This window comes from Lynx canadensis, chromosome X (assembly GCF_007474595.2).
Source record: "Lynx canadensis isolate LIC74 chromosome X, mLynCan4.pri.v2, whole genome shotgun sequence".
Classification (NCBI taxonomy): Eukaryota; Metazoa; Chordata; class Mammalia; order Carnivora; family Felidae; genus Lynx; species Lynx canadensis.
Genome location: NC_044321.2, coordinates 10,165,799 through 10,188,968, shown reverse-complemented (window position 1 = coordinate 10,188,968; position 23,170 = coordinate 10,165,799). Strand labels below are relative to the sequence as shown.

Sequence of the window (23,170 nt, the reverse complement as noted above, 5' to 3'; positions counted from 1 at the left end):
TGAATCTACCAACATGTGCCCATTTTCCTGCGTACGAAATTGGCGATTGCGTGTGGTTCAGCCTAATATTGAGTCATGCATTTTTTTAAGTTTATTTATTTTGAGAGAGCGCGCAAGTGCAAGGGGGGGTAGGAGGGCAGAGAGAGAACCCTGAGCAGGCTCTGTGCCATCAGGGCAGAGCCCGAAGTGGGGCTGGATCCCACGAACCGTGAGATCACAATCTGAGCCAAGACCAAGAGTTGGATGCTTCACCGACTGACCCACCCAGGCACCCCTTTAGTCATGTGTTTTAAGTCTTGTGTTAAAAATAGCTTATAGAAGCACAAGGCGTGAGTAATATGTAGGTATAATGTGTGTTTTTCTCAAGAGCTGCTTTGCTGCTAATTTTCTAAAGTCCGTCACTCATTTCCATGATGGAGATATAAATTGTATCATTTTCAAAGCTATTGTGAAATACCTATTAACATCCCTTGGAACTTTCAGTCCTCAGTATACAGTCTGGAAGATTCTGTTCCATGCTAGTCACTTTCCAGAAAGGTTTGTTACTAACCGGCTATGATTTTGTCCCCCCGGATGATATGTTATTTTTTTTTTTTTTTCCAGCTTTTGGTCTGTTCCAAAATACACATGGGGTTGACCTAAGAATTTTGCTAAAGGAATATTATTACTCTCTAGGGAAATGAAAGCGGCATGTTTCAACACATGTTTAGAAATCTTAAAACAACTAAAAATGAAAAAAAAAAAAACAACCCCAGATTATTATGATGTTGTGCAGAAATTAGATGTGCAGGTTTAGCGGTGGCCACTGTCCGTGCCTTACTGCGGGGCAGGGTCATAGCAGGGCGACGCTAAGGGGCTTATTGGCCCCTCTGGGCTGTTGCGATTATGCGGGTATATTTAGAAGCTGTAAAGAAAGCAGAGAGCATCCTCCAAGATGCCCCAGCGGGCACTCTCAAATTAAGATCTCCCATTACGAGAAAAATCCCCCAAAGAAAATATTTGCATGGCAAGTAACGAGCTCTTTTCTCACCAAGATGATGTTGTAACATTTCAGGGAGACCAGCGACTGTAACTCACTTGCTTTCTTAAAAGCTTAGTGGGCACAGGTGTTTTTGGGTCACCTGGAAGGGATCAGAGTGGCCAGGCATTGCTCCTTTGTCTGCACTCCGTGCTGTGGAAACCCTGTCCCCTGAGACACCCTGCAGAGAGAACTCTTCCCCAGGCGACAGTGAGTTTCAGTCCCGCCCGGAACTGGCTTTGCTTATTACACCCCTGGGGAGGATCCAGGCTTCGCGCCAGCCACACGCTCCCCGGGAGGTCTCTGAGGACTGGAGAGACGGGAGGCCCTGCAGGGCCGCAGCCTGTGACTTGACATCTCCAGGCATGTTGAAGACTCCCTGGAGAGGGGGAGAGAGACCTCCAGCAGGGCACCGCCTCCCCTCCTCGCTCTTCCTGGGCAGCGTCCTCTTGACGCAGGCATCCGTGCCCTGTGCTGGGTTCCCGTCGGCAGAGGAAATCAGCCAGCTCTGTGCAGAGTGCCCCTGCGCGGACTTGGGAAAGTCCAGTTCATGGGTGAGAGTCACGCTGCCAGCCAGAAGGTGACTTCTGGGGGCGGAGCCTTTTCCTTGGAGAGTATTAAAACCCTTTGGCTCTCCGGGGACCGGTGAGCCGCGCACCCAGCAGTTGGCGATCCTGATCTCCTCCTCTCTCTGCCTGCGTCGTTGGCCATGAGGTCAGGGGTGACCATTGCTGTTCGTCAGTATCGGCCCTCAGAAGACGGAGCAGATTTCAGCCAGTAGCCAGAGAGAAGGTGGAAGCCTGAGAAACTCAGACAATAGTAAGCCTTTCAGATGGGATTCTCAGATAGGAGCTCTCGAGGATCCTTGAGACTGTGTTTAAGAAATGCTACATTTAGGGGGCACCTGGGTGGCTTGGTCAGTTAAGTGTCTGACTCTGGATTTCCGCTCAGGTCATGATCTCACAGTTGGTGAGTTGGAGCCCTGTGTTGGGCTCTGTGCTGACAGCTGGAGCCTGTTTTGGATTCTCTCTCTGTCTCTCTCTCTCCCCGCCCTCCCCCTCTCTCCCTCAAATAAACATTAAAAAAAAAAAAAAGAAACGCTACATTTAGGGATGTCTGGGTGGCTCATTTGGTTAAATGGCTGACTCTTGATTTCAGCTCAGGTCGTGATCTCACTTCACAGTTCACGGGATCGAGCCCCACGTCGGGCTCTCTGATGACAGCACAGACCCTCCTTGGGATTCTCTCTCCTTCTTTTCTCTGTCCTTCCCCTGTGTGTGCCCTCTCTAGTGTTCTCTCTCTCAAAATAAATAAACTTAAAAAAAAAAAAAAAGAAAGAAATGCCGGGCACCTGGGTGGCTCAGTCCGTTAAGCGTCTGACTCTTGATTTCACCTCAGGTCATGATCTTATGGTTCATGAGTTGGAGCCCCACGTGGGGCTCTACACCGGCAGCATGGAGCCTGCTGGGATTTTCTTTCTCTCTCTCTCTCTCTGCCCCTCCTCTGCTCATGCTCTGTCTCCCAAAATAAATAAATAAATAAACATAAATAAAAAAGAAATGCTGCATTTATAGCAAAAGCGTGTAACTGCATAGAAGTCGTGATAAACACAACTCCTCACTCGGGGCGGTAATTTGGGGATCATATCTGGTTATCAAGGTCAGCAGTTGCCAAACTACGACCCATAGACCCAATCTGGCCTGCCACCTGCTTTTGAACGGCTCACAGGTTAAGAATGGTTTTTATATTTTTAAATGGTCGAAAGCAGAACAGTATTTCATGAGAGGTGCAAATTATCTGAAGTTCAAATTTCAGTAAATGAAGTTTTATTGCAACACAGCGTGCCCGTTCATTTTCGTATGATGCGTGGCTGTTTTTTGTGCTAGGGTCGTTGTGACAGACCACGTGTGACCTGCAAAGCTGAACATATTTACTGTTCTGGCTCCTTCCCAGCAGAGTGCACTGCCCCCTGATTGAAGGTAGCTGCGATTGTGGAGAACTCGTACTTGCCTGAGAATAAGTCCACCGAAATACTAGCTCAGGACAAGGCCGTATGAAGAATGTGACTGCTGCTTCAGCCTTGTGTTGTTCAGACCCTCTGTCCTGCAAATGACACCCTCGGGTTACCCCCCCCCCCGCGCCCCCCCTCCCCCGCATTGCTCCTCGTGCATCAGCTACACTTCCCCACCCCCCACCCCCCTGCAAAAATCTTCCCCAGGACTCCTCCTAAGCAAGAAGAGTGTCTTACAGAACTGGGCCTCTACTTGGGAAACATCGCAGGCAAGCCTGCTCTGCCCCCAAGTGCCTGTCGGGAGTCTGGACACAGGAGGTCGCAGAGACCTGCGGGAGAAAACTGCAGACTTGCGGTTCTGGCCACTAACGGGAAAAGTCCTCTCTTCGTCCTTCTCCTGGCCCCCGAGGCCTTTCATTTTCCTTTCGTGCTTACAGTGTTCAACCTTACCCCAGCGATTTGGGGCGTGATTTCATTCTCTTCGCCATCCCGGGCATTTTGTTAAAGATCTCAGAAATCGATTTGATCGCTGCTGAAAAGGATATATCTATCTATCTATCTATCTATCTATCTATCTATCTATATATATATTTTTTTTTACAAGTCTTGGTTGGCTTATCCTTATGTTTCCGGCCCCACCTCCCAACATTTTCCCACGTATGCTTTTTACTTCCGTCGTGCCAGCCCATCCCTGTCTCTGCAAACTGGCCGCGATCTTTCATAACGCTACCCCTTTGCATCTTCCGTTCCCGTTCCCTTCCTCGCCTTGTCTGCCTGCCTAACCCCTGCCTCTTCAGTATTCTTAGAACCTTCCCCCGACTCCCAGAGGCAATTTCACATTCTCTCCTTCGTGGTACCATTCTGCCCAGGGTGTGCTGCTCTCACCCACTGGGTCGCACGGTTTTACCATCGCTTGGATGCACGTCCGGCTCCTTCGTGAGCCTGTAAGTACCTTGAGGGCAATGGTTGCCACCTGTTGAACGTGGCACCGAGCCTGACACATGATAAGGTGCTTAACCTTGGTCTAATGGCCAAGTGGCCACGTGTGCGTTAACTGGTTGTTTCCTTCAGTACTTTCCTGTTTGTAGAAGAACATGCTTGGAACTCCCTTCTCCGTAACCAGAAAAGTTAGTACATTCTTTTGAGCTCCTAAGTTTTATCCTTAAGCCTGTCCTTGGCTTTCTGCTTTAGGGGCAGGAACAGACTTAGCAGTGCTAAGTGTTCAGAGTGTGAAGATCTTCCCCTCTTGTTAGTAATGAATTCCCGCATGGCACCACCAAGTGCTGTAAGGAAAATGGAACTGGAATTCCATACCAGAACATTCTGTGAAGGAAAGGGAACTCCCCGAAATGCCTCAAAGGTTAAAACTAAATTTTCATGACACAAATCGGAGAACAGATTGATATTTTCTCTTTCCCTCTCATTGCCTCTAATTATCTTTACCTAGGGGGACATACTTGAGTAGAATGTGGGGGGAGTAAGGCCATGGTCAGCAAAGTGGGGTTCACGAAGTGGTTCACTGGGCACAAGAGGGGAATAATGACACCTCTGTATTTATTTGAAAATAAGGGGTGCCTGGGTGGCTCAGTCGGTTAAGCATCCTACTTCAGCTCAGGTCATGATCTCACGGTTGGTGAGCTCGGGCCTCACATTGGGCTCACTGCTGTCAGCACAAAGCTTAAGATCCTCTGTCCCCCTCCCCCTCTGCCCCTCCTCCATGCATGTGCTCATGCTGTCTCTCAGAGGTAAGTAAACATTAAAAAAATTTTTTAAATAAATAAAACTTATATTTAATATATGTACGTCTAGTACTTTATATAATATGTACCTCAATTTCTAGGTATTGGGAATAGGTGAGCTTTTATTCTCAAGGGAGGCCTATCAATAAAAAAAAAATTGGGGGGGGCACCCAGGTGACTCAGCCCATAAAGCATGTGACTCTTGATCTCGGGGTCATGAGTTTGGGCCCCATGTTGGGCATAGGGCTTACTTAAATTTTTTAAAGGGACACCTGGGTGGCTCAGTCGGTTAAGCGTCTGACTTCAACTCAGGTCACGATCTCGCGGTCTGTGAGTTCGAGCCCCGCGTCGGGCTCTGGGCTGATGGCTCAGAGCCTGGAGCCTGCTTCAGATTCTCTGTCTCCCTCTCTCTGACCCTTCCCCGTTCATGCTCTGTCTCTGTCTCAAAAATAAATAAACGTTTAAAAAAAAATTTTTTTTTAATTTTTTTTAAAAATTGGGAGTCTTTTGGGAGAAAGGGTGAAAATGCATACTTTGTGACCCTTGGGCAGTGCGTACAAGACCATTTATTTTTGGATAGAAGCCTCAGGAAAGAGGTCCTGAGTTCTGTGTGGAACCTATCGGTTCCCCCATAGAATTTGCAGGAGCCTCAAAGGGAGGGAGGGAGGGAGGAGGGAGATAGGTTATTATAGATGACTTCAGGAAAATCGAACGGACCAAAGCTCTTCCTTTATTCGAACTGGGAAAGAAAAGGGTACTGGAAGGTATATAAACGTCGCCTTTGTGTGTCGTCCTGAGGACTTTTGTCATCAGCGTTGAGCATCACGGGTACGTGCTGAGCTTGCTGTGTCTCCGGAAGTCACGTAGTGTCAGTCACCATGCAACAACCCGCTGCTCAGATGAGGAAACCGAACCCAGGGTAGGCAAAGCGATACGCCCAGTGGTGACCCAGGCACATGTGCGTGTGTAATCGAAGAAGTAAGGCTTCTGTTGTCTGGAAGGAGCTTTACAGAAGAGGCACGAAAACAAAAGTCCATCCTGTGTTCCCCAGGTCAGTGGTAACAAAGACCCCAGATTCTGCGCGGAGAAGTGAGTATTCTCAGACTTCTCAAACTGCTAGTTGGGGGACAATTTGGGGAGGCCACCTGGTAGCGCATCACACACGGAAATTGATAGCATGGGTTTTCTTCACTGCTTGTCAGTTTATTTCCGGAGAATACCAACGGCTTGTCAAATTAGTTGACACATAATGACCGAACACTCAAAGGCAGCGTCGTTGTGCACCAGCTATGCCTATGAGACGGTTTCGCGGACAAGGAGATCCTCGAAGTCCTTTCCACGTGTCGGTGCTCGGCTAACTAAACAGCCGCTGCTGTTCGGAACGCCTGCTTTTCCTTACGCAGATGGTGTCCAGGAAAAGAAATCCTGTCTCCCACCCAAGGACTGTGCCGGACAGGAGGTTCAAATGTTGGTCTTCCTAGCCCCGTCGTGAATTGTGTCTTAGGTACACAATTTGCTGCCTCGACCTAGAGCACGGCCCAGAAAGAAAAATGCCCAGTGCGTGGTAGGCACAATTTTCTGCCTGTGGACATTCACAAGGCTGCATTGTGGAAACAGAAGCCGCTCAAATTGTTCATTGTCCTGTGGCTCCTACTTTAGCAGCCAGAAGCGAATTCATTATGCGGTGATTGGCAGGCTTTCCTTCTGTGTATTTCATGCCACGAGTACAGTGATGCGTTCTGTGCTCTCCGCGGCCTCTTGCCGTTGTGATCTTCCTCTCGGCGTCCCTTCCTCCTGCCCCGCCGCGTTCCCAAACCTAGAGACCAGCAGACTTGTGACTGCTCGCCTCAAATCGTAGGCAATGGTCCGGTGAATAAATTCCCCCGGACTCCCAGAGAAACCCACTTTGTTCTCACATCTGGGCTGGTCAGCCGGCCAACAAGTAATTATTAAGCACCCACGGAGCACACAGCACTGTGTCCGGCCCCCTTTTGGGGACTGCAAACTCAGACAAGTGTCCACCATGGCAGACGTGCCACGTTTCTCCCTTGGTGTTTCCGTCCCCCAGAGTAGGGCTTCTCGGCTTAGAGGAGGGAACTTGAGAAGCAGTTCTGTCAAAACAACTGTTTGCAAGGTTGGGTTTTTTTGTTTGGTTTTTTGTTTTTTTAATTTATTTGAATTGCTTTGTGCAGCTGGAAAACAAGATTCACATGGCCAGTCACAAGCTCAGGTACTATTTTTTATGAATTCCAGAGCAGTGTTCCTCAAACTTTAATGTGCATGTGAATCACCTGGGGGGGGGGTCTAGTTAAGCTGCAGATTCTGATTCAGTGTGTCTGCAGTGGGGCCCCAGGTGACCTTCCAGGTGATGTCAGTGCTGCTTCCCCATGGACCGTCAGGATTGAGTAGTAGTCCGTGCTAGATCAACGGTTCTGATCACTTGGAGAGTGTTGAAAACTGTTGCCCAAGCCCCGCCCCCAGAGATTCTGGTTTGATTGGTCTGGAGCTCTGCCTGGGCATAGAGATTTTTTTAAAGTTTTATTTCTCTATTTTGAGAAAGCGAGCAAGAGAATGAATCCCAAGTAGACCCCACATTTAGTGTGGACACTGATCTCGATCTCACAACCATGAGATCATGACCTGAGCCAAATTCAAGGGTCGGACGCTTAAGCGACTAAGCCACCCAGGCGCCCCATAAAAATCCCCATAGGTAGTTTTAATTTTTTTTTTTCAACGTTTTTATTTATTTTTGGGACAGAGAGAGACAGAGCATGAACGGGGGAGGGGCAGAGAGAGAGGGAGACACAGAATCGGAAACAGGCTCCAGGCTCCGAGCCATCAGCCCAGAGCCCGACGCGGGGCTCGAACTCACGGACCGCGAGATCGTGACCTGGCTGAAGTCGGACGCTTAACCGACTGCGCCACCCAGGCGCCCCCCCCCCCCCCATAGGTAGTTTTAATGTGCGTCATGGTGGAGACGTCGTAGCTTTGCACGTGTAAGAAGTGAATTTGTCCTCTTGGAAGGGAGGATATGGCCTCCTTTTTCGGTGCTGAGTCAGAATGAGCCATGTTCTTCAGCCCTTGACTTGAAGAAGTGGCCCTTGAAGAAAGCGTCCTTGTAACTGATCCGTTCTCGGCTGGGGTGATCGGGCCCGTCAGGAGACATGTGGCAGTGTCCAGAGACATGTTGGTCACAACTAGAGAGGTGCTAACGAGGCCAGGGCTGCCGTTCCGTATACCGGGATGCACAGGACAGCCCCCATGCAAAGCATGATGAGCCCAAATGTCACTGGTGCCCGCGTCAAGTAACGTGGTGTAACTTTCCTAAGTGCCGCCCTCACGGGCTGGGAGGTTTAACACTCTTACCCTTCTTCAGTGACTACTGAGAGTGGTTAAGGAATAGCACGTAGCTAGCAGCTCGATTCCATGTCTAACTCGATTTTACAGTGTACAACTGGGGCACGTATTCTGAACTGGGAAGTCGGTTTTCCTCCTGTAGAATCCGGCTAGGGAAGTCTCTTTCAGCTTAAAAAAAAAAAAAATGCTTTCTGCCTCTGGTGATGGAAAAGTTCTGGAAGTGGATGGTGGTGATGGTTACATAATATTGTGGACATATTTAATACCACTGGGTTAAAAAGTTTGTGCTATGCGTATTTTCCTACAATAAAAAAAAAATCTGTGGTTCTGTGATCATTGGTTGGACGGTAGACCAGCCATATCTTTGTCCAGTTCTTCTTTTTTTTTTTTTAATGTTTGAGAGAGAGAGGGAGAGAGACCGTGATCAGGGGAGGGGCAGAGCGAGGAGGGGGACAGAGGAGCCCAAGTAGGCTCTGTGCTGACAGCGACAGCAGCGAGCCCGACGCGGGGCTCGAACTCATGAACCGTGAGATCATGACCTGAGCGGAAGTCGGACCCTTAACCGACTGAGCCACGCAGGCGCCCCTGTTTGCCTCCCTTCTCCACATTGTCCTTAGACTCTTGTCTATTCCTCGTACCTGTCCGTGGCTTGAAATCATATGGATTTGTGTGATTATTTGGTAATGCCTTTCCCCACAAAACGGCCAGCATTTATGAGGGCAAAGGACCATATCTTTTGCTCCCCGTGGTATCCCCAATGCCTGACGCAGTTTTGGGGGGATTTAGTAGGCATTCCGCGAATAGTCGTTGGATGGACCGATCTACCACTAGCATATGTGTTAACCTCCCTGGGAATGGGAAGTGGTTGTTATCCACACATCCAGATTTGACATCTTCTATGTTCTGCTGGAAGAGCGTAAGATGGGGAGTTGGTGCCTAAGCATTATTTGTCCGGCGTTATTCTGTGGGAACTGGCCTAAATTAGAATCACCCGGAGTCGTTGAACTATTAATGCCTATTGATGTCACCAAAACCTGGGTGTTGGCTGGATATCCACGGTCTCAGCCCCCACCCCAGACCTGCAGAATCAGAATCTGCCTCATAAACAGAGCCCCCAGGTCGTGCGTTTGCCTATCCAGGTCTGAGCAGTCTGTAGGTTCCTTTCTGGTTAATGTCCCGTTCCAGTTAGCCTGGAGAGCTGTTGATCGCCAGTGAAGGCAAGTGTCGTGTATATCCGGAGGCCACAGAAGCTGTCTGCCAGGCGAAAATACCTTACAGAGAAAGAGGTACTGTTACCGTCAGAATCAGTTGTGATTCTGTGTTAGATAATTGGCTTGGGAGACAGAAGGCAAAACAAAACAAAGCAAAATAACCACTCCTTTTCTACTCCTTTTCTATTCTTGCTCTTTGAAACCATCTACCAAGCCAAAGGGGGCGGGGGGGGGGGGAAGGGGCGGGAAGGGAGTTGCAGGAAACAAGCGGACGGAACGAAATAATCTTGCCCCGTGTAGCAGAAAGATAGAAGGCAAAAAGTTACATCTTTCTCTTGCAGAGAAAAGAATGTGTTTCCTGTTTGCCCTCGCTGAGAGCGGGAGCATAATGCCCCAGTGTGTGCAGGGCGCCGAACAAAGAGCATAGACGTGGCTGGCCGGGCAGAGTTTGAACTGCCAAATGTTGGCTGGGATCGACGCCACGTGACAGACGCAACTCCTGATTGCATTTCCCAGGGTGAGAGAGAAAGACGTGTGTATGCCTCTCTCTCCCCCGCCGCTTCGCCTGAAAGACGGTTGAAGGTAGTTTCCCTTCCGGAGATCTGCGTGCGCCCTCCAGGACCCCTCATGATCGAGAGCTTTTTCTCAGTCCCGAGCTTATGAGCAAATGGCTTTCTGCAAGAACGTGGACTTGACAGTAACCCGCGGCTGCGTGGAGAAATGTTTCAAATGCGTGACCTTTTTCATCCGTGTTTATCGTGTTCCCCGTGTCCTGTGAGATGCCACTAGCCTCCCAGAAAAATGGACCCCGAGTGCCGAAAGGGGCCCTAGGGATGATCCAACTGACTGGTCCCCAGTCTGTTTTTCTGTGGTCAACCCACCCGTAGAATATAAAACTCTGGGCTTAGGAGCAGGGGCTCCATAACGCGTGGGTTTGGAGGCTGGACGCGCGGCCACTGTAAAAGCTTACCTCTGATATGCCCCGTGTACCACGGGTTCACAGACTTTGCTGTCCATTCAAGCTTGCGCTCTCCGGCTTCCACCCCCAGGATTCGGATTCAACTGTTCTGGGGTGCAGCCTGGCTGGGGCCTGTGGCACCCCTCCCCGCCCCCCCCCCCCATGACTCCAGGTGGAGAATCGCCATTTCCACGGTCAGCTTCAACAAGGAGGGGAGTGAGGCTGAGGGGTCGTGTTGATGGCAGGTCTGATGGAAGCTGACCAGTGGGCTCCTGAGACCTCCCTGTGGAGAGAGGGGCTGTCTTCTCGGTACCCTTGTTTCTGGCGTAGTCAGGCCGGGATGAGGAAGTTCCCGTTGTTCACCCATATCTGTGCCTTCCCCCAAGGTGGCTCCAGTGCCCTCTGAACCGGGAAACCCAAGGTGATGCACTGAATTTAACTCTTTGCGCTTGGCTCGTCATCGTTTGAGCTTGACTTACGCGTTTGTTACCAGCCGTGGAAACACAAAGCCTTACCAGGGGGCTCAGCGGGCACAGATGGGACCGCGGTTCATGTAGTGGGAAGGCGAAGGCCACTATCAGAGGGGGCATCCACAGCTCAGTACCCCCCCCCCTTCATGCATCAACCAGTGAGAATAAGGGCTGCTCTGTTTTGCTCTCCGTATCTTTGGTGCAGCGGTGACTCAAGGTAGAGCGAAATGGGAGCCGAAAGAAGGCCTTCCCTTGTTCCTTGTCGGTCAGTCGTGTTGAGCGCTGGGGACTTGGCGATGTCAGCAGAAGAGCTGAGCGCTTAGGGTTTGATGGCCTCCCTGCAGGGAGACCAAGAGGGGAAATGTCTTGAAATTTGAGTTCAGAGGACTGGATTGTGTAGGGCCCTGTAATGTCAACAGTGCTGGGAAGTTACAGATACTGTGGATGTATAGGAGCATTTTTCACATGCTCAAGTAAAGCAGCTGTATCCTGATGCGTACGGTACTATAAACATACAGATGAGGGAATGCGGTATGTACCGGGAATGTTCTAAGATTTCACTGGAGAAGAATGTGGGAGCCTACGCAGAGATCAGTTGAGTTCCTAAACACATTGGGTTACATTAATCATTGATTAAATATGAAAATTCAGGAGGAGATTTTGCTTTCTAATCCGTTAGCTTAACATTTGCATAAATTTGCATCAATGCATACGTAGAATACTAATTTGGTTGGAATCCTTGCAGCACTTAAGGTGGGGAGGGACAAGCGTTTTAAGCTTGCTGCAGAACCAGGAGAAGGGGGTAGCTCGCAAGGTCAAAAATGCATTTCTGTTGCTCGTGTAACAAATTACAAGTATATCAGAAAAGCGTATAGGGTAAGTTTTTGTGCTTCTCAGATGTTCTTTTCCTGTGGGTTTTAGCCGAAAACAAAACCAACGTGTCTGCTTTTCACTAGGGCCCATTATGATAACAGTTGGAAGCGGCTTTGTGGGGGCGGGCGGTGAAAAACCAAAACCTTCAAAATCCGGGGACCCCTGGGTGGCCCAGTCGGTTAAGCGTCCGACTCAGGTCGTGGTCTCACGATTTACAAGATTGAGCCCCGTGTCTGGTGAGGGGCCTAATTGGGATTCTCTCTCTCCCTCTCTGCCCCTCCCCTGCTTGCCTCCTCCCCCCGCCCCCCAATAAATAAATAAACATTAAAAACAAAGTCTTCTCCAAACCCAAACATAAAATACTGGATGGCCTTCCCGTGTAGGGCCAGCCTCGTTTCCCTGCCACGCGCCCTTTCCTTCTCTGCTCATTCGTTGCTGTCGAACGGCTGCCTCAGTTGCACTGCCCTCGCTCCATCCTTCTTGTCTGCAGCGGTGACCGGAAGTTGAGGGACGTGGGACCACACGAGGTCGTCCTGGCACTGCAGCTTGTTTTCACACACGTAGGGTGATAAGCCCCTTTGTGTCCTTGGGGCAGTGACCGTGCCCCCCCCCCCCATTCACGCCTGCCTCTGGAGGTATTGGCACAGGGGGCGTCAGAAATCGCAGAGGGCGGGATGGGGAGCAGGGCCACTTCTAGAGGTCCTCGCCTTCTCACGTCCCAACCACGCGGTCGTGGTGCCGCAACTACTGCAAAAGTCTTGCAGATGTTTTCGGAGGTCGCCCCTGGTTGCCCCCGGGGGTAACTGACTGGAGGGAAAAAGAAAGGTATTTGAACAGTGAAGACTTCTTCCTTTTCGTAAGAAGAATCCTTTCCTTTCCATAAGAGAAGTCCTGGAATATTTAGTGCTTGCGTTAGCCTAATGTGTTTGGGGTGAAAACGAGTCACAGAAACTTTGTTTTTTTGTACAGTGTCTGTATACTTTATAACGACCCGGTTCTCTGTGTATAATTAGAGCTGTCTTCTGCACAGTTTATGTAGCCTTTCTTGGGAAAAATGGTGCAGAATGGTTAAAAAAGACGCGCTGTTCTGGGAATGCAGAGTGGGGAACAGGACTCGGGCACTAACAAGTTCCCTGATTTCTCCTCGAGTACGGTTGTAAGCATGCAAGGCCATCAGTACCTTAGTGCCTTCGGGAGGGTGAGGGGGCCCAATGGAGTGCTCAGTGCTGACTGGCGGTGTATGCAAACTACACGTAGATGCTTGACAAATGTTACTTTCCTGTCCCTTCCACTGCTCTGTGGGGTCACGCCCTCTGGGCCCATCCACTACGTGGATCCTGGCAGTATTTTGCATACTTTTTTTTGCAGACTGGAGAGTCTATATTTCCTTCCGTCTCTTTGATCTGGAGTCCTTGGTCAGGAACTCAGGCTCAATTATCTCACGTCTGTGGGAAAGCTCAGCCTTGCTTAATGACATGCCTCATTATTTTGTAGCTCTCTAGGGAAAAGATGGGTCAAGAAAAGAAAATGGAGACTGCTTGTTATTTCTTCTTCTACCATGGTTCCAGAGTCTTTTAACACGAGTAAATAAAGATGAGGGAAGACCTGGAGAATCTTCAGATTGGGGAGTTTGCGTTTTTGGTGGATAGGGCCTTAAAAACACCTTTTCTCTGTTCCAGAACAATGTAGAATTGCCACTCGATGCACTACTCTTGAGATAAAGTGTAGAGCATTAGTCAGTCGTGTGCGTTTGGATAAGTTGAAGGAGGCCTGATGAATTTATTTGACATTCCGACTCTACAGGAATCGGCTATTTGTTTCCAGATTAAAAATGTGATTAAGAGGGGCGCCTGGCTGGCTTGATCGGTAGACCATGCAATTCTTGATCTCAGGGTCATGGATTCGAGCCCCACATTGGGTGTGGAGACAACTTAAAAAAAAAAAAAACAATTAAGAAAATCTGCATTTCAGATATTTTATCCAATGTGAACTCTTCTAGAATATTCTGGGTCCATATTGTCCAATAGAAATAGGATGTGAGCAGCATGTAATTTTGAAAAGGCTATTAAAAATTATTTAAAAGGTTAAATAGGGCACCTGGGTGGCTCAGTAGGGTAAGCATGTGACTTGGGCTCAGGTCATGATCTCATGGTTTGTGAGTTCGAGCCCCGTGCCGGGCTCTGTGCTGACAGCTCAGAACCTGGAGCCAGCTTCGAATTTTGTGTCTCCCTCTCTCTGCCCCTCCCTTGCTTGTGCTTTCTCTCTCTCTCTCAAAAATGAATAAACACTAAAAAATGTATAAATATAAAAATAAAAATTATTTAAATTATTTAAAAGGCTAAAAAGCAGGTAAAATTAATGGTCTAATTTATTTAGCCTGATATATCCAAAATGTCATTTCAACTTGTAGCCTAAAAATTGAGATATTTTACACTATATTTCATACTAGATTTTTTTGAAGTCCAGTGTGAATCTTACCTTTAAAACACTTCTCAGGGGGCCGAGCCCCAGTCGAGTACTCAGTGATGACGGGGCTGGTGGCTTCATATTGGACAACAAAGCGAGAGATCTTCGTTCTGAAACCCAGATAATGAGAGATTAATCAAGACTCTTGCCCTGATTTAGAAAATGACTTGAGGGGCGCCTGGGTGGCTCAGTCAGTTAAGTGTCCCACTCTTGGTTTTGGCTCAGGTCATGGTCCCGTGGTTCGTGGGTTCGAGCCCCACATTGGGCTCTGTGCAGACAGTGTGGAGCCTGCTTGGGATTCTCTCTCTCCTTCTCTCTCTCTGCTCGTGGATGTGCATGCTCTCACTCTCTCTCAAAATAAATCAACTTAAAAAAAAAAAAAAGAAAATGGAACTCTGGCTTCCTTGCATTTTATGGGAACGGGCCAGGGGACCACCACTGTCGGCTCTCCACCAGAACAGGAGATCGGCCACGACTCGCCGTCCCCCGCCACCCCTCCTCCGCCTACCCTGGGTTCCACAAAGTGTCATTCTCTGCCTGTACATGTGTGTAGTGAGGCCTCCACCCTGACGTGGTCTGCTATTTCAGACGACGACCGCACCACGTACGTGCTCGCCCATTTCTAGCACCGTCGGTGGGTGTGTAAGGAAAGGGTCTTCTGTGTTCTTTGCAAAGCAAGGGAAAAGAAATCCTCCCAGAAGCTGGAAATTGTCCGTAATGATTCAAACGAAACAAAAAGCTGGCTCTGACACCCCCCTCCTACCCCCCTCCCCACCCCCCACGAAATTGATTTTCAGGTAGGAATAATGGATTCATACTGATGGTTCTCAAAATGCAAAAAGCGGTCAGCATCCTATGGGAATTTGCTAGAAACGCAAACTCTCGGGCCCCTCCTCGGGGGACCGACTCAATCAGAAACTCTGGAGATGGGCTCAGCACTGTTTGAATAAGCCCTCCAGGTGATGTACCACAAAATGGGGGGAACCGTTGGTTTGCTTGTGGGTCTTTTCCTTGGTTATAGAAGATCCGCTTGTCTTGGTCCGCTCGGGTGGCTCTAACGAAACACCATGTACTGGGTGGCTTAGAACAGAAATGTGTATCTCTCGGTTCTGGGGGCTGAGGTCCCAGATCAGGATGCGGGCAGATGCCTTGTCTGGTGAGAGGCCTCTTCATGGTACATAACGGGTGCCTTCCGGCGGGGTCCTCACACGGTGGATGGGGCCAGGGGCTTAGGCCCCACGTCCCAATACCTAACACATCACACTGGGGGGTTAGGATTGCAGCGTTAAACGTGGGGGGTGGGGGGGACTCACCTTAGGATCCTAACACCGCTTTAGGACGGCAGCCGGATACGCTAGCCGCTGGCAGGGGGCAGTGGCAGATAAACGTTCCAAGTAATACTGTGACATCAAAGGATGTCGGGGCTTTCCGGTCCTGCTCTCAGTGTCCTGCGGCTGCTGTAACAAATTGCCACGACCGTGGCTTCGCACACAAATTTGGTAGCTTACGTTCTGGAGGGCAGAGTCGGACCGGGGTCGCCCTGGGCTGAAAACAAGGTGTTAGCAAGGCCACGTTCCTTGCTACAGGCTCTAGGGAAGAAGCCTTTTTCTTGCCCTTCCCAGCTTCTGGGAGCCACCCCCATTCCTTGGCATGTGGCCATCTTCCTCAGTTTCAGAGCCAGCAAAGGCGGGGTGAGTGTTTCTCACGTGGCATCACTGTGACGCTTGCCTCCCTCTTCCACATTTAAGGCCGTCGTGACTCCTCTCCCCATTTTAAGGTCAGCTGATGAGCCACCTTCATTCCGTCTGCAACCCTAATCCCCCTTTGCTGTATGATGTAAGGTATTTACAGGTTTCGGGGATTAGGATGGGGACAACCTTGGAGCGGGAAGGAGAATCACAGATAACCAGAGCATTTGCACATGGGGGTGGGGTTGGGGGAGGAAAACCCCTCTTGGCCCAAATAATCCGTTCCTACTTTTCCCTCCAAGCCCTGGATAGAAAAACAAAATCCACAAAAGTTTGGATTCGATTTTTTTAATCAGCTTTACTAAGGTATAATTTTTGATTTTTAAGAATTTCCCTGCTTTCCAGATTTGCCTCTGATTGTCTCCTGTCCAGGCCCTTGTGAAATCCTGGTCGAGTCAAACCAATGCGAGTGACATTTGGGGGGGGGGGGATAAGAAGCAAAATTTGAACAGAGATGGGTATTGGATGATATTAAGAAGTTGTTAACTCTTGTGGGGGTGATAAGCGGGGGAGACACAGAATCCAAAGCGGGCTCCAGGCTCCGAGCTGTCAGCACAGAGCCCGACGCGGGGCTCGAACCCACGAACTGTGAGCTGATGACCTGAGCCGGAGTTGGATGCTCAATGGACTGTCACCCAGGCACCCCTGAGACATTTTTTTTTTTTTAATTGTAGTTGGCACACAATGTTACCTTAGTTTCAGGCTCACAGCAACAGAAACATGGTATCAGAAGAGAAACTGGTGGCTGTACCTTTCATCCCCACGACTTACTCATTCCGTAACTGGAAGCCCGTACCTTCCCTGCCCCTTAGCCCATTCTGCTCATCCTCGCAAACTGCCCCCCCCCCACTATCGGTTCAGTGTATTTATGGGTCTGTTTCTGCCTTTTTGTTGCCTTTTTTTACATTCCATATATAAGTGATATCATACAGTATTTGTCTAACTTTTACAGCATGATACCTCCTTGGTCCATCCATGTTGTTGCAAATGGCAAGATCTCATCCTTTTTTATGGCTGAGTAATATTCCATCACATATACATATACACACACACACACACATATATGTGTGGATGGATAAGGAAGATTCCATTTTATACACACACACACACACACACACACACGTGTGTGTGTGTATAAAATGGAATCTTCCTTATCCATCCATCTATGGATGGACACTTGGATTCCTTCCATAGTTTGGCTATTGTCAATAAAGCTGCTATAAACATCGGGGTGCGTAGATCTTTTCGAATTAGTGTTTTTGTTTTCTTTGGTTAAATACCCCATAGTGGAATTACTGGATCCCATGGTATTTCTATTTTTAATTTGTTGAGGGACCTTCATACTGTCCTTCACAGTGGCTGCACCAATTTGCAGTCCCACCAGCCGTGCGCGTGGGCCCCTTTTCCTCCACATCCTTGCCAACACTTGTTTCTTGGGCTGTTGATCTTAGCCGTTCTGACGGGCGTGAGGTGGCATCTCCTTGTGGTTTGGATTTGCATGTCCCTGATGGCGAGTGATGTTGAGCATCTTTTCATGTGTTGCGACTTTTTTTTTTTTAAACTACTGCTGGGGAAGGAACTCGAATGCTTCATCGGGCGCCCTAAGTAAACCCTCTACCTCAGCATCCCTTACGTGCTCTGAGTAAGGTTTGGTGGGCCATAATTTTACATTTTAGAGACTGTTGAGATCTCATTCCACTGTTTTGTCCCATATCGCAGTCCCCTCTTGCACGTCTAAAGGACCCGTGTCACTTCTACATGGAGAGCATTACTTGCTCAGAAGGAAGGTGGTCCAGTCATCTGTGCTTCGACGTGGGCTGCATTTGCTAGTTGGTCTTCAGCTGTGTGGGTGTGGCAAGGAGCTGCTTGGTGGGAAGGGGTGGTCGGGGAAGTGTCCTCTCCTGCCCCGTGCCCCAGGCTTTGCAGTGACACTGAAACACAGCTGGACATGGCATCACCCGGAAAATAGTCTGGCCTTGCCCGTGTACTCCTATGAACCCCAGGCTCCCCACCTGCCCCCGAGCTTGGGAGTTGACTTGATGCTCTCAGACGGCTCCAGTGGCTTGTCCATTATTACAGGAACTAGACAGGGGATGACACGGCATTGTGGTATGGGCGTGCTGTCGTCTCAGACGCTGTCCAACAACAGGCCCGCTCCAGTCGTGCATATGGCACTCTCTAGCGGACGCTGAGTCCCACTGGGAAACAGCCATTCTCTTGTCCGCCGTCCCCAGTGCTCGGAGGTAGATACGCTGTGCCTGAGCTTGCCCAGGCTTGCAGCAGGTTCCTTATGCCTTCAGAGTCGGCAGCAGGCCAGGTTCACAGCGGTAGATTGTTCCAGACCACCTTTGCCCGTCTGGCTGGATCCATCCCACCATTTGCCCCTCGCACTGACGTCTAGTTCCCTGGTAGTTCTCATAGACAGCTGAGAGTTCTCTGTGCCACCGCCTGCTCCGAAAGGGCGCACCGCTCCTGGGTGCCCGGTTATGCTGGGAACGCAGGACCGGTGGGCATTGACCAGAGAACATTTGTACATAGGAATTTTTAACAAGTGAGACGTAAAATTGTGACGGCAAAGAGGTAGATACCTTGCGTGTCCAACTGGGTGTCTTCCTTGATGAATAACCAGCCAGCAACAATTCATCCGTGACCTCCTAAAATAGCAAAAGCCGAGTGCCTGGGGGGCTCAGTTAAGCGCCTGACTTCAGCTCAGGTCACGATCTCGCGGTCCGTGCGTTTGAGCCCCGCGTTGGGCTCTGTGCTGACGGCTCAGAGCCTGGAGCCTGCTTCGGATTCTGTGTCTCCCCCTCTCTCTGCCCCTCCCCTGCTCACGCTCTTTCTCTCTCTTCTCTCTCAAAAAATAAACATGAAAAAAAATTTTTTAAAGGATTGCCTTAAGTACTGTATCAAGTTAATCTCCTCTCCGTGACAAACGCATCACCGTTAATTCCTTTCTCTCCTTATACCCCATTGCTCTGTGTCACTCACCATGGCTTTTTCGTCATTCTTGTGGAATTTTTCCTTGCTTCTGTTCTCTTCGTTCAGTTTATTTTATGATCAAACACATATAAAACTTACCAACTGACCACTTCAAACTGCACAGTCCGGGGGCATTTAGCGCATCCACGATGTTGTACCCACAGCGCCACTGTCCGGTTCTAGAATATTGGTTCCCCCCCACCCCCAAAAGAAACCCCATAAACTGTGCCTCATCTTCCCCTCCGCCCGGCCCCTAGCAACCACTGACCTCACTTCTGTCTCTCAGAATTTGCCGATTATGGATCGATATAACGTGTGGCCTTTTGTGTCTGGCTTTTTACTTGGCATCAGGTTTTGTGTGTTCATCCGCGTTATAGCACGTGTCAGCACTTCATTCCTTTCTGTGGCCTGTCGTGAACGTGTGTGTACAGGTTTTTGTTTATACACCTGTTTTAAGTTCTTGGGGTACGTACCGAGGAGTGAAATTGCTCGCTTTTACAGCGATTTGACGTTTACCTTACTGAGTCGCTACCCATGCTAGTTCTGTGCCGATCTTCCTCTATCACATAGATCCATTCTGCTTCAAACCCACGTTAGGAACCGCCTCTGTCGTGATGCCTTTCCTGATCGTTCCCTGCGTCTTCCCATGCATCCTGCGTGTCAGTGACTGTCCGATGAATGCCTCTCGCTCAGCTCCACGTAGAGAGGCTTTACTTCCGCCTCCTCGCATCTTCGTTTCTCGCATCTGCCCCACTTCTATTGCTTTGGAGGATGTTTGTCCCTCTGTCTGTGCTCGTTGTGCTCAAACATACTTGGACCTATTCTTGCCTTTCTGTTGTTGGGCTATTCTAGTAACCCAACAACCCTTTCTTGTTGGAGATTACAAAAATAGATTTTGATTCTCTTGCTCGCGAAACTCGGGTTTTTGTGGAAATTTAGGCATCGTCGGTTCTACCATATTTGAAATACCGAAATGTCAGTGAAAAAGTAGGCCAGAGGGGCGGGGTTTGAGGGGAGGGATTGTTGAATCTTCACGACGACCATGTGAGGTGGATTCTGTTGTTCCCACTGAACCACAAAGAAACGGAGACACAGGGAGATTTAGCCCCCGGCTCAAGGCCGCACAGCTCAAGGCCTTCACAGCCTGTGCCTTTGACCCCCTTTTCTATTCAGTCTCTCCTGGTCCTCGAAGATGGTGTGCCCAAGATGGCGCGTGTATCCGTTTCCTAGGGCTGCTGCAACAAAGTAGCACCAGCGGGGTGGCTTGCACAGAAGTCTCTTCTCTCACAGTTCCAGAGGCCGGGACCTGTAGGGTTGGCTCCTTCTGAAGGCACCGAGGGAGAATCCATTCCATGCCCCTCTCCTAGTTTCTGGTGCTGTCTGCAATCCTTGACATTTCTCGGCCCGTAGAAGCATTTCTCCCTCTGCCTTCACATTTCCCCTGTGTCTCTCCTCTGTGTCCCAATTTCCCTCTGCTTGTAAAGACACCAGTCATTGCGTGAGGGCCCACCCTAATCAAGTATGACCTCGTCCTGACTTGATTCCATCTGCAAAGACCCTGTTTCCAAATACGGCCACGTTCATAGGTACCTGAGGTGGGGATCTGAACACCTGTTTTTATTGGGACACAATTGAACCTACAACAGTATATGAGTGTGACAGCATCACGTCCGCGCTGGTGAGCCTTTGGCTTTGGGAGCCGCTCACCAGCTCTTGTATCCCGCGGCACCTTATGGAATGTGTCGAATATTCTCGTGGTGTAATGCACCTTTGTTGAATCTAATTACCAAGGAAGATGCCATCGATCGTATGAATTTTCCCCAACATACTTCTTTTTGTTAGTTTCTCTCCTCACGCCTCACAAAAGTATACGCTTTTGTTTATGAAATGGTTCCGGTTTATTCCTAGATAAGAGCTTCAGTCTTTATTTGCATGTGTTTACAAACGGTTGAAACAAAGCCTTTGACTGTCTCATAATGTCTTCCTTAATCCCATTCTTTTTGGATAAAAATAGTATTAATATATCCATTGTAAATCGCTGGCAGCTCTTTTTGAAATGTGTCTTTTTGTACAATATGTACTATTAAGTATTCTCCTGTGTTGCTCAGGGTAAGAAAAGATGACACAGTGTTTTTTTGTCATTTCAAGAAGCCCAGTTTTTTTTTTTTTTAATGCTCTATTTAAAATGATTTTTAAAAGACGAAGTGCAGCTTAATGAAATGGGAACTTGCCATTTCAGTGATGGAAAATGTGGAGGACAGGATACTTGAGATACGTTTTAAAAGGAAATGCATATTTAAATATAAATGCTTGTTTTAAAGTCATCCATTAGGCAAAAACGGAGACACTCGAACCGTCTAGATCCCTTGAGAACATTTTCATGGCGCTTACAGGGAATATCATTGGAGGGCTTACTGTGCATCAGACTTTGTTCTAATTGCTTAATGTGGATTGACCCATTTAATCTCAAGACCACCCTATGAAGCAGATAGTTATCCCCTTTTTTTTTTCTTCTTGAGAGAGTGAGCGAGAGGGAATCCCAGTGCCCAGGCTCAATCCCGCGAACAGTGAGGTCGTGACCTGAGCCGAAACCAAGAGTTGGATGCTTCGCTGACTGAGCCACCCAGGCGCCCCAGCAGAAACCATTTTAAATCGAACAACTCTGTGACGTTTAATACGTTCACAGTGTTTTACAACCACCAGCTCTATCAACTTCCAAAACCTTTTCGTCGCCCCAAAAGGAAACGCTGTCATCTTTTTTTTTTTTTTTTTTTTTTAAGAATCTGGAAACAGGAGGGGCGCCTGGGTGGCGCAGTCGGTTAAGCGTCCGACTTCAGCCAGGTCATGATCTCGCGGTCCGTGAGTTCGAGCCCCGCATCAGGCTCTGGGCTGATGGCTCAGAGCCTGGAGCCTGTTTCCGATTCTGTGTCTCCCTCTCTCTCTGCCCCTCCCCCATTCAAGCTCTGTCTCTCTCTGTCCCAAAAATAAATAAACGTTGAAAAAAAAAAATTAAAAAAAAAAAAAAAAGAATCTGGAAACAGGAGCACCCGGGGTGGGGGGGGGGGCTCAGTCAGTTGAGCGTCCGACTTGGGCTCAGGACACGGTCTCAAGCCCCACATCGGTCTCGCTGCTGTCAGCACAGAGCCGGCTTCGGAACCTCTGTCCTCTTCTCTCTGCCCTGGCGCACTCTCAAAAATAAACATTAAAAAAAAAAATCCGAAAATAGAGACCTGGAGTCAATAAGCCCCTTTCCTAAGGTTACCCAGCTGCTAAGTGATAGACCCGTGTTTGAACCTGAGCCCTGGGACGCAAGTGTATGACTCTTGGAAGATCTGGGGGTGAGTCTGAACTCCACCTGGCTCCCTGGCACTGGGTGGGGGCGGGGCCTTGGGCGGGGCGCTCAGCACCTGTACCTTCACGACCTTCACGTGGAGCAGGTGAGCTTACCTGCTGGTTGCTGAGGCCACGGGGCCCCTCACAGGTCCCCACACAGTTCTGCTTGGGAGTGGGGCCAAACCTCGTCTTCCTCTGTCAAACCCGCAAACCCTCTTTCCCCCAAGCAAACGGCGCACGAGGTGGGGTTCCCCTCTGCGTCTCGATACTCCACCGCCCCGCTCCTCTGTGTGGGCGCTCACGCGCTCATTTCAGAAACTTCCAGCTCCTTCACCAGGGCCAGAGAGATGCCTGGGGTGGGAAATGGTAGGAGGCATCCACTGTGCAGCCCGTACAAGCTCACAGGGTCAGGCTCTCTCGCCTTGGCGGGTCCCGGCCTTGCCCTGTACCTCCTCCTCCAAGGTCACATTCAGTCGTTAACGCCTCTTCTCCTTGCCTCCCTCTTCTAGCTGTTTTCCTCTTCGGGACTTCTAGGAGCTTCCTCCTCCTGCTCTCCCTCCTGTCTCTGATCATGGATTTCCGGCTCCTCCTGTGCTGCCCGCCCTTTCGCGCACAGGTTGACAGACTGTGCGTGACTGTCTTGTTCCCTTACCCTGCACACCCAGCTGGGTCGTCCCATCCACTCCACCTTCTCCCATCTGTGTGTCGATGACTCACACTGACAGTTGCAGCCCTGTTCTTTCTTCCACCCTCTGCCCCAGTGATCCTGTGTCCTGGCTGGCCTGCAGAGTCCCAATTTATGCCTCTTGTCTTAGAATCCTTCTTGGCGGTGCTTTCCTCCCTGCCAGTGCCTCTGTTTTAGTAGAACGTCCCGCAGGCATATGAAGTTCAACAGATCCGAATCAGATTCCTCATTCCATCTTGGCTTCCTCTGTCTTGATTAATTATTAGGACGCCTGTTTTCCAAGGATGAGGGGAGGTCGCCACCCCTGGAGTAACAGCTGGAC

At 49.4% G+C, this 23,170-nt stretch overlaps 1 protein-coding gene across 1 annotated transcript in view; it reads left to right on the top strand.

Annotated features, from left to right (window-relative positions):
* GPM6B (glycoprotein M6B) overlaps positions 1-23,170 on the top strand; it is a 148,163-nt gene that overhangs the window by 37,416 nt on the left and 87,577 nt on the right. The gene's annotated exons all lie outside the window — the stretch shown is intronic.